Source organism: Sciurus carolinensis, unplaced genomic scaffold (assembly GCF_902686445.1).
Source record: "Sciurus carolinensis unplaced genomic scaffold, mSciCar1.2, whole genome shotgun sequence".
In the NCBI taxonomy this organism is placed as follows: domain Eukaryota; kingdom Metazoa; phylum Chordata; class Mammalia; order Rodentia; family Sciuridae; genus Sciurus; species Sciurus carolinensis.
The window spans coordinates 1,195,243-1,204,705 of NW_025920132.1; the positions used below are offsets into that span (position 1 = coordinate 1,195,243).

Here is a 9,463-nt window from a genome sequence, read left to right on the forward strand (position 1 = left end):
TCATTTTGTGAAGTTTCCTACATTGGTATTTGTTCATTTATTTTACTCAGATAATCATTTAGCATATGCCTATATGTTATGGATCTCCATCATAGTCCATTTTTCTTATCTCCTCCTATTTTGCTAAGGACACCTTTCCCACATAACCCCCTCCTGACACAGTGTAAAGCACCATTCCAGAGTTCTTGGCCCTACTTTCACTTCTCTCCTTCCAAATGAGTTAATGTGGCTTAATTTCTTCTAACAGCACTTGATGCTTTGTTCCTTCCTGATGATGGTTCATTTATTGTTATACCTGCTTTTATCTTCACAACCACTAATCTTTCTCCCTTTTTATTACTGGACTTGTCGCCATGAACAGGCTAGTCTCACTCGTATTTGTAGCTTGTCCAGATTGTTCTCAACATACTTTCTAAAATTGTGTACCAGAAAGATATGTGAGAGATTTTTCAGTTGCAAAGGAAGGAAAAATTAATCCAGAAAATGAGCCCTTTATCTCTATCCTCAATAGTAGAGTGAGACCTTAAGTAATAAAACATTCCTTGTGTCTGGAGAATGGCTTAATAGAAAAAAAAACTCTTCTCTTTTTTCTCTCATCTTCCCCTCCTCTTTTTATTTCCCTTCCGTTTATTTTTCTCACATTGTTTTTTCCCCACTATTTAACTGGCCTAATTCAATCTTCAACATTTTTATGTGACTAGTCTTATCTTTTAAAATGGGAAAAATGTATGTGTGGGCATGTAGCATGTTTAAAGTTGTTTTTCTTCAATTAGAGAAGGTTTCTTTTACCTTTGAAATGTTAACAGCAAACTCAAGTCAACAATTCAATTCTATTCACAAAAAGAAACACAAAATAGGCTTCAGGGATTGGTGAGGCAGATGTGCTAGCTTCTGTCTGAGCCTATGGAGGCCCTGGTTTTCTCCTGTCCCACGTGCAGCCCTTCCCTCTTGCCCCACCATGATCATGTTTTTTTCCCTACGGGGACTGGGTACCAGACCTGGTGGGCTTCACCCTTCTGATGCCAGCAATAGCCATTGGAAACGTTGGCCACCTTGCAATAGATTTGATCTTTTCCACTTTGAACATGCATAAAATTGGCTACTTCTATACTGATTGCCTGGTGCCAAGGTTGGAAACAATCCATATGCAACCACAGAAGAAAATTCAACAGAGCTCAGTACAAATACTGAAATATATTCATTGCCTTCAAGGAAGCTTGTGACTCTTCATTTAAGATCCATTTTTATCAAGTATAAATCCAAATCATTTTGTGAAAAGCTGCATTTTTTGATGTAAAGCAGTGGCTGTGCTAAAGTCGTCCTGCTTTCAAGCAGTCATTCCTACCAGCACAATGATTTCCAGTTGTGCAGTACTTCTTTCCAGTACTTGCTTACACCTTCTGTTCACGAAAGGATTCAAAATAAAATAGAAAGACTTACCTGGAAAAAAATGGAAAAAAGTCCATGCATCCCTCAAATGGATGATTCTGAGTTTTGTATCCATGTTCCAGAAGGAGGGATCACAAAAGCACTCTATGATGAAAGCTGTTCTAAAGAAATCAAAATGGCTTTTCTGATGAAATTTGTTTCTGAAAGGGACGATACTCCAGATGCGTTAGGTCTTGTTGAGTAACTTCATGAATGACTTCAGATCATCAAAACTTGTTTACAGAATGATGACCCTACAACACCTACCTTGTCATGTAAAATCCCAAGTTCTTGGAGGTTATTCTTTGGCAGTGGTCTTCCCTTACACTGTTTTGATCTGTTTTTCATTCTGTACCTTGTTTATACACTCATTGGCAGCACAACTATTATAACAACTGTTAAATAATCTTTATAAAAATGTGACTTTGCAAGAATGCATTAGGAAAAGAATGAGCAAAAGATCTTTGGCTATACTTTTTACCATATGTAATAAATGTAGATTTTATACAGTAAAATTTTGTTTCCTGAGTAAAAAAAGAAACATAAAATAAATTCCCCCATGATTTATAATATATTATAATGTAATTTAATAGGGATTTTTGTTAATAAAATGCATGTATAAGAATTTTGCATCCTTTAGCTATTGTACTAAACATATTATAAAATAGATATTGTGGAAATAATGATATGTGAATTTCACTAGTTTTCCTCATTTTCTCAATTCTTCTGAGATTCAGGTTGGAATGTTCTTAGATCTATCATTAACTAGGCCTGTTGCTGTAGTTTGAGCACTAATTTGGGCACCTTGCCTATGACAGAAAATCTCAAAGCCAAGACAGCTATTTTGCATGTCTTTAGCAGACATTTGTGAGGATGACAATCTACCAAAACCTGTGTGGTATGTCTTGGTCTAGCTTATAAACTATGGGTAAGGTCATTTGGAAAGGGAGTTCTCTGAACTGAAAAATGATAGACACCACTGGCATTAGCTGAACATTTTATTCTTACTTCAAAAAAATTAAAAATGTCTTATTTAGCAATTGCAGAACCATAAGGAAAAATAATCTAGTCTACTTGAAAAAAAAAAAAACACACAAACCTGTTTAGATAAATTAGAATTTACTCTGTAGTCAGAGAATCAACACTGACCCTCACATACCCTTTCTCAAACTCCACACAGTTCTTAAAATGTCTTTTTACCACTCTAACGAAGAGACTTCTCAACCTTATGTTTTCTGAGGTTTTAAAGACTGGTTTATAAATATTTCCAGAATTTCTTTATCAAGATATATTTTCTGGGATTTAGTTATTCTTTGTATGTAGAATGGGCCTGATAAAACCACTGAGTTTGTATTGTCACCCATTGACACATAAAAACACTAATAAAAATCCTTTATTGAATATGTAGTATCCTTCAGGCTTTATAATGGATGGATGGCATTTTATGTTATGTTCTAACTCTGTATTTGGAAGACATTATGATTGTTATTTCATTATTCCATATTTTGTAATTAAAGAGGGCAGTTATTATTATTATCAACATTCTTACCTTAAAAAGTTTAAAAGAGGAAAAAACAACTGCAGAATGTCAGATTACATAGAAAATAAGTGGCATAACTGGCTTTCAAAACTCCTGGACTGCTAATCTCCAAAACATTTTCTCTTTCAACATTGCAGGTAGAAGTCATACAAATAGAAAAAGAAGAAATTGGAGAATACCTAAAATCATCTCTCAGGGATTTTCAAAAATATTATATGATATTATTAATTATAGTCACCAATGTTATATAATAAATCACCTGAACTCCTTCCTTTTGTCTAGTTGGAATTTTTTTATCAATTGGCCAATATCTTTCCTGCCCCACAGTGCCCCAGTCCCTGACCATCACCACACTGTGCTCTTAAAATTGACTGGAACACTTCTAATCAGCTCTCTAGCTCCAGGACCTCGCTGCTTTCAAATTGGCCTCTGGCAGGCAAAGAAGGCAAATGTCTATTCCCTTGATTGTATATTTGAAATGATATAATTTTTCTTTCCTTTCCCAAAGGACATGTTTCCTTTATAAATAAGAAAGGCCCCTTACAAAGCAACATCCTCAGGCAGTTGGCCAGCATAATGTCTGTCAGAGAATGAAAAGAACAAGTGAATAATAGACTAGAAGTAAACTGATCTGTGAATCTTTTTTTGTACTAGTATGTATTAAAGGTAGAAGTGCATCTTAAACAACCCATCTTGTCATTTTGAAGTAAGATACATGGTTCATTTTAGGATGTGTAATATTTCTGTCTGCAAAGAGACAAAAGATGTCCAAAATATTTCACAGCATTGACAGTGGACTTTGAAATCACAATCATAAGACATATCAGATATACTTTAATTTTTCCTCCCACACTACTCTCAATTTCACTTCTGCCATCCCATGCACAAAATCAAATTAGTTTTCATTTAAAATTTTGTTCTTTCTACTTGTAGATGAAGTAGATTCTGTTTTGACATATTAAAACAAACATGGAGCCTATCATTTTTTATTTTAAAAATTTGGTTGTTTGAGTCATACAGGACAGTAGGATCCATTTTGATATAATTATATAAGGAAGGAATAAATTTTATTCTAACTAGTACCTCATTCTTGTGAATGTACATAATGATGGGATTCACTGTGAGGTTTTTATATATGTACATAGGAAAATTATGTCAGATTCAATTTTTTCTTTTCTTATCCATCTACCTTCCCTCCATTCCTAATCTACTGAACTTCTACCCACCCCTATATTGTGGGTTAGCTTCCATACATGAGAGAAAATTTTTGACTTTTGGATTTTGGAGAATGGTTACTTTCACTTAGCATGAGAGTCTCTCAATCCATCAATGTACTGATAAATGTCATAAAGCCATTCTTTATGGCTAAGTAATACTGCATTGTGTATATATACAACATTTTCTTTATTCATTCATCTGTTGAAGGGCACTCCAGTTGGTTTCATAGCTAAGATATTGATATTTGCACTGATGTTAACATCAGTGTGGCTCTGTCACTAGTATGCTGATTTTAACTCCTTGGGGTACATACCAGGGAATGGGATAACTGCATCAGATGGTGGTTCCATTCTCAGTTCTTCTGAGGAATCTCCATACTCCTTTCTAGAGTGGTTGTACAAATTTACAGACCCCAGAAATACATGATTGTACCCTTTTTCTACATCCTCACCAACTTTTATTGTTATTTGTGTTCTTCATAATTGCCATTCTTCCTGGAGTGAGGTAAAATCCTCCTGTAATTTTTATTTGCACTTCTCTAATTGCTAGAGATGTTGAATGTTTTTTCATATATTTTTGACCATTCAAATTATTCTTCTGGGTAGTATCTGTTAATTCCTTTGCCTATTAATTGATTGGGTTATTTGTTTTCTTCAGTGAGTTCTTTGTATACTCTAGAAATTAATGCCTTTTCTGAGGTGCAGATGTTAAACATTTTCTCCCATTCTGTAATCTCTCTCTTCCCTCTGTTGATACTTTCTCTGTGAAGAAGATTTTTAGTTTTATATCATCCCATGTATTGATTTTTTAAATTTAATTATTGCACTTCGGGAATCTTGTTGAAGAAGTTGGTACCTATGTCAACTTGATCGAGCACAGGGCCTACATTTTCTTCTAGTATGAACAGCATCTCTGGTATAATACCTAGGTCTCTTGTCCACATTAAGTTCAGTTTTTTTGCAAGGTGAGAGATAGGGGTTAATTTTCATTCACTACATGTGGATTTCCAGTTTTTTCAGCACCATTTTTTGAAAGTGATATCTTTTCTCCAATGTATTTTTTTGGTGCCTTTGTCCACTATGAGATGATTCTATTTATTTGCTTTTCTCTCTGTACCTTCTATTCTACTTCATTGGTCTTCATGTTGTTTTTCTTACTATAACTGTAATATAACTAAAGGTCTGGTATTGTGATGCCTCTTGCTTTGTTTTATTTTTGTAGAGGATTGCTTTTGCTATTCTGGGTCTTTTATTTTTCAAAATAAAATTCACAACTGTTTTGTCTACTTTGTCATTGGAATTAGATTAGGAATTGCATTAAATCTTTGTAGAGCTTTTTGTAATGTAACCATTTGGTGACTATTAATTCTGCTTACCCATGTACATGGGAGGTCTTTCAATCTTCTAAGTTCTTCAATTTCTTTCTTTAGAATTCTGTAGTTTTCATTGGAAGAGGTCTTTCAGCTCTTTTGTTAGATTGATTCCCAAATATTTTTTGAGAGTATTGTGAGTGGGGTAGGTTTCTTAATCTCTCTTTCAACTGATCTGTCATTGATATTTAATAATGCAATTGATTTATTTTTTTGAATAATTCATTTATCAGTTCTAGAAATTTTCTGGCAGAGTTTTTTTCTTTTTTATTCTTTTTAGATATGAATGGCAATAGAGTATATTTTGACATATTAATAGGAACACAGAGTATGTCATATTCTACTTTGGATCCCAGTCTTGTGATTGTACATTATATGTAGATTCACTGTGTTGTATATACATATATTCCTATTCCCCTTCCCTTCAACCCCTTTTGTTTAATTCACTTAACTACTATTCTTTCCCCCTACTTTATTGTGTATCATTATCCATATATCAGAAAGAACATTCAACCTCTGTTTTTTGGGGATTGACTTATTTTCCTTAGTATAGTAGTCCATGCTAAGATCCATTCATTTACTGGCAAATAACAGAATGTCATTCTTTTTATGACTAATATTCCATTGTGTATTTATACCACAGTTTCTTTTTCCTTTCAGCTGATGAAGGGAACCTCAGTTTTTTCCATAACTTAGCTATTGTGAATTGATCTGCATCACTGTACAATGCTGATTTTTTTCATTTGATACCAGTGATTGAACCCATGGGTACTTAACCACTGAGTTACATCACCAGCTACATTTTTTGATATTTGCTTTAGAGATTGGGTCTTGTAAAATTTTTGGTTCCTCACCATATTGTTGAGACTGGCTTTCAACTTGTGATCCTCTTGCCTCTGACTCTTAAGTTGCTGGGATAGTATGCTGATCTTCATGCCTTTGGATATAGGGTTTTTTTTTTTTTTTTTTAGTCTTCTAAAAATAGGATCATGTCATCAGGAAATAGAGATAGATTAATCTCTGGTTTTTCTTTTCATATCCCTTTAATTTCTTTCTTTTGTCTCATTTTTCTGATTAGTTTCAAGGACTATGTTGAATAGAAGTGATAAAAGAGGACATATATTTCTTATTCAAATTTCATAGGAATTCTTTCTGTTTTTGTCTATTTAGAATAATGTTGGCCTTGGTTTTGATGTATATGATTTTTACAATGTTGAGGTATGTTCCTTCTATCACTAGTTGTCTATTGTTTTTAACATGAATGTATGGTGGACTTTGTAAAGTGTGTTTTTTTATTGATATAATCCTGTGGTTCCTATGTTTAAGTGTATTGATTTGGTGATTTATATTTATTTATTCCTGTGTGTTGGATCAACTATGCATTCCTGGGATAAAATCCATTTGATCATGAATTTTAAAATAATCAAATCAAACACAGAACACTTTCCAAAACATATAGCATACTTATGTTGATTTTCTATTTCACTGCCTTACTAATTAAATCAAAGTTTTAAAAATTACACTTTTATTAAGCTTTTGAAATAATTATAAAATTGTCAATAATTATCAAACATTTATCTTACAACTAAAAAATGTAGAGACAGATATAAATTCTATTTATTTCCATAATCATTTCACAAATATACCTTCTTCTCAACCCTTAGTGTGTACACTTTTAAAGTAGAGTAGAAATGAGTCTTTTTGTTCCTTTTTTACCTCAACCACAGTTGGCATTCTTTATGTTGACTTAAGTTACAACTATAGTTCTACATTTACCATGTTTTAATGTATTTTGTTTTCTGCATTCTTAGAAATTTTCTACACTTGAGAAACCTCAATTCAAAGTCTTTCTTTAGACTTAATTTTGAATAAAGTTGTTTTGAACTCTCAAATCTTTGAGGCTAACCTGAAATTTAATCCATAGACTCTCATTTCAAATGAACTGTAGAATTTTGATGACCTGGGCTTTGGTTGAAAAGTAGAAATATTTCAGTTAATTACTGCAAGTTTGTAAATATAATTCAGAAGCAGATCCCATATTCTTGGCTAGAACGGTTGTTGTATTTCCTCATTTTTTCCTTGGGTATGTGGGAGAGTTCCGAGAGGTAATGAGTAGTTATCTGTCAAATGAATATTTGAGAATTAATGACAGTTTCTCTTCAAGTCAGCTCATTAGTATAATTTCCACTGAGATTTAAAAACATAGCCATTATCACTATCCCATGATTTTTTTGTACTGGAACCCAGGGTCACCTCACTGCTGAATTGCATGTAGTTCTTTTTATTTTTATTTTTTATTTTGTGGCAGGTCCTTACTAAGATGCTAAGGTTGACCTAAAACTTGCAGTTCACCTACCTAAACATGTGCCATCATGCTCCCTTGCTACCCACTTTTTAATTAACAGAAATAGCCCCTTTGAAATCTTACTGTTTGAATAATTGCTGCAAATAAATTTACCTCAGAATTGTGAAAACTCAGTAACTGTACCCAATGAAAGGTCACACTGTGATGAGACATATCCAAATCAAAATTATGTCAGTAGACTTCTACCAAAAGGTGTAATAAAATACATGAAATCTTTGAGCACTCTATCTTCCTATCTACTACAATAAAATATGGTAATAAATTGACAAGAGTATAAAGAAGTTCTTAAAGTTTTTTAAGGATCTCAATTAGAGTTTATTTACCTTGCTCCCATTTATATTTTATCATATGACACATAGTAATAGTTCAGTTATGGCATCTTCTATGGCTGAAGCCATACCTAACTGATGATATATACAAAAAGCTGGGGGTCTGTGCCTGCCCTGGGAAAGCTCATAAGCAGGGTACAGATGCCCACATAATCAGCTAACTATATTAATTAAGTAAATTAATACAGATTCTCTTAGTAATGTACACATAATATAAGTAACAGGTTGTATGTTGCCTTCTATAAGGCAAATATAGGTTATTGATTTAATGTCCTAGCAAGTTAAAATTGTCCATTTGCAGATTTTTGCCTCTTTCCATGTTTTAAAATAAAATTTACAAGACTATAACCAAAGATGGGTATGGTGTTTAGACAACAAATAGAGGTCTCTCTGCCTCCAGTTTTCTAACATGGACATAAGACTGTAAGTTTGAATTTTAACAATATATGAAAAGCAACAGAGAGACAGAACTGAGAGAGAAAGAGAGAATGGGGGAGGAGAAAATTGGTCAAAATGAACTCACTAAGACTTGGCACAATTTTTTTTTACTTCAAACCTTGTATGACCTATGACCAAAGACCAAAGAGCAAACCTTTTGGTCATTTCATAGACTTGTTTTGCTGCACCAACTCTGCAAGTGGTCTGAGTGGAACAGGGTGTCCATGAATGGATAATATACTGTAAAAATATTATATAATTTACATCCAATATGAGGTTCTCTCCTCTTGCCCAAGACCTTGACATCACCTAGAATACATTTTTTTTTTTTGCTGAAATATGTGAGAGCTCTTCTATGGGGGATACAGGGAGAAACATTAAGTACCTTGATGCAAACTGTGTCTCAGTACCAATGGAAAATGATGCACTCAGATTAAAGGGAGTTTGTTTTATATACTTCTTTGTCCTAAGTACATCAAACATTGCCTCCTATGTTTGAATAAATACATACAGAAATTATTGGATATTACTAGATTATGAATATCACAGATGTCTTGGTGTCTTTCCTTGAAGTTCCTCTATGAGGGGGAAAAATACTTAGGATAGTTTGTTGTTAGGTATGTTGCACCAGTTTGCTGTATTGTATGCAAAAATGGGGGTTAAGCCCCAAAATATTGTCCCTTATTTTTTTCACCATAAAACACATTGAATTATCCCAATTTTTCCTGAAAAAATTAAAACCACACATTCCATTTGCACCAGTCATTGAAGACTTC

At 33.4% G+C, this 9,463-nt stretch overlaps 1 pseudogene; it reads left to right on the forward strand.

The window, feature by feature from the left end:
• The first annotated feature begins 986 nt into the window (after positions 1–986).
• On the forward strand, positions 987–1,834 carry LOC124974125 (proteasome assembly chaperone 2-like; annotated as a pseudogene).
• The last annotated feature ends 7,629 nt before the right edge of the window (positions 1,835–9,463 follow it).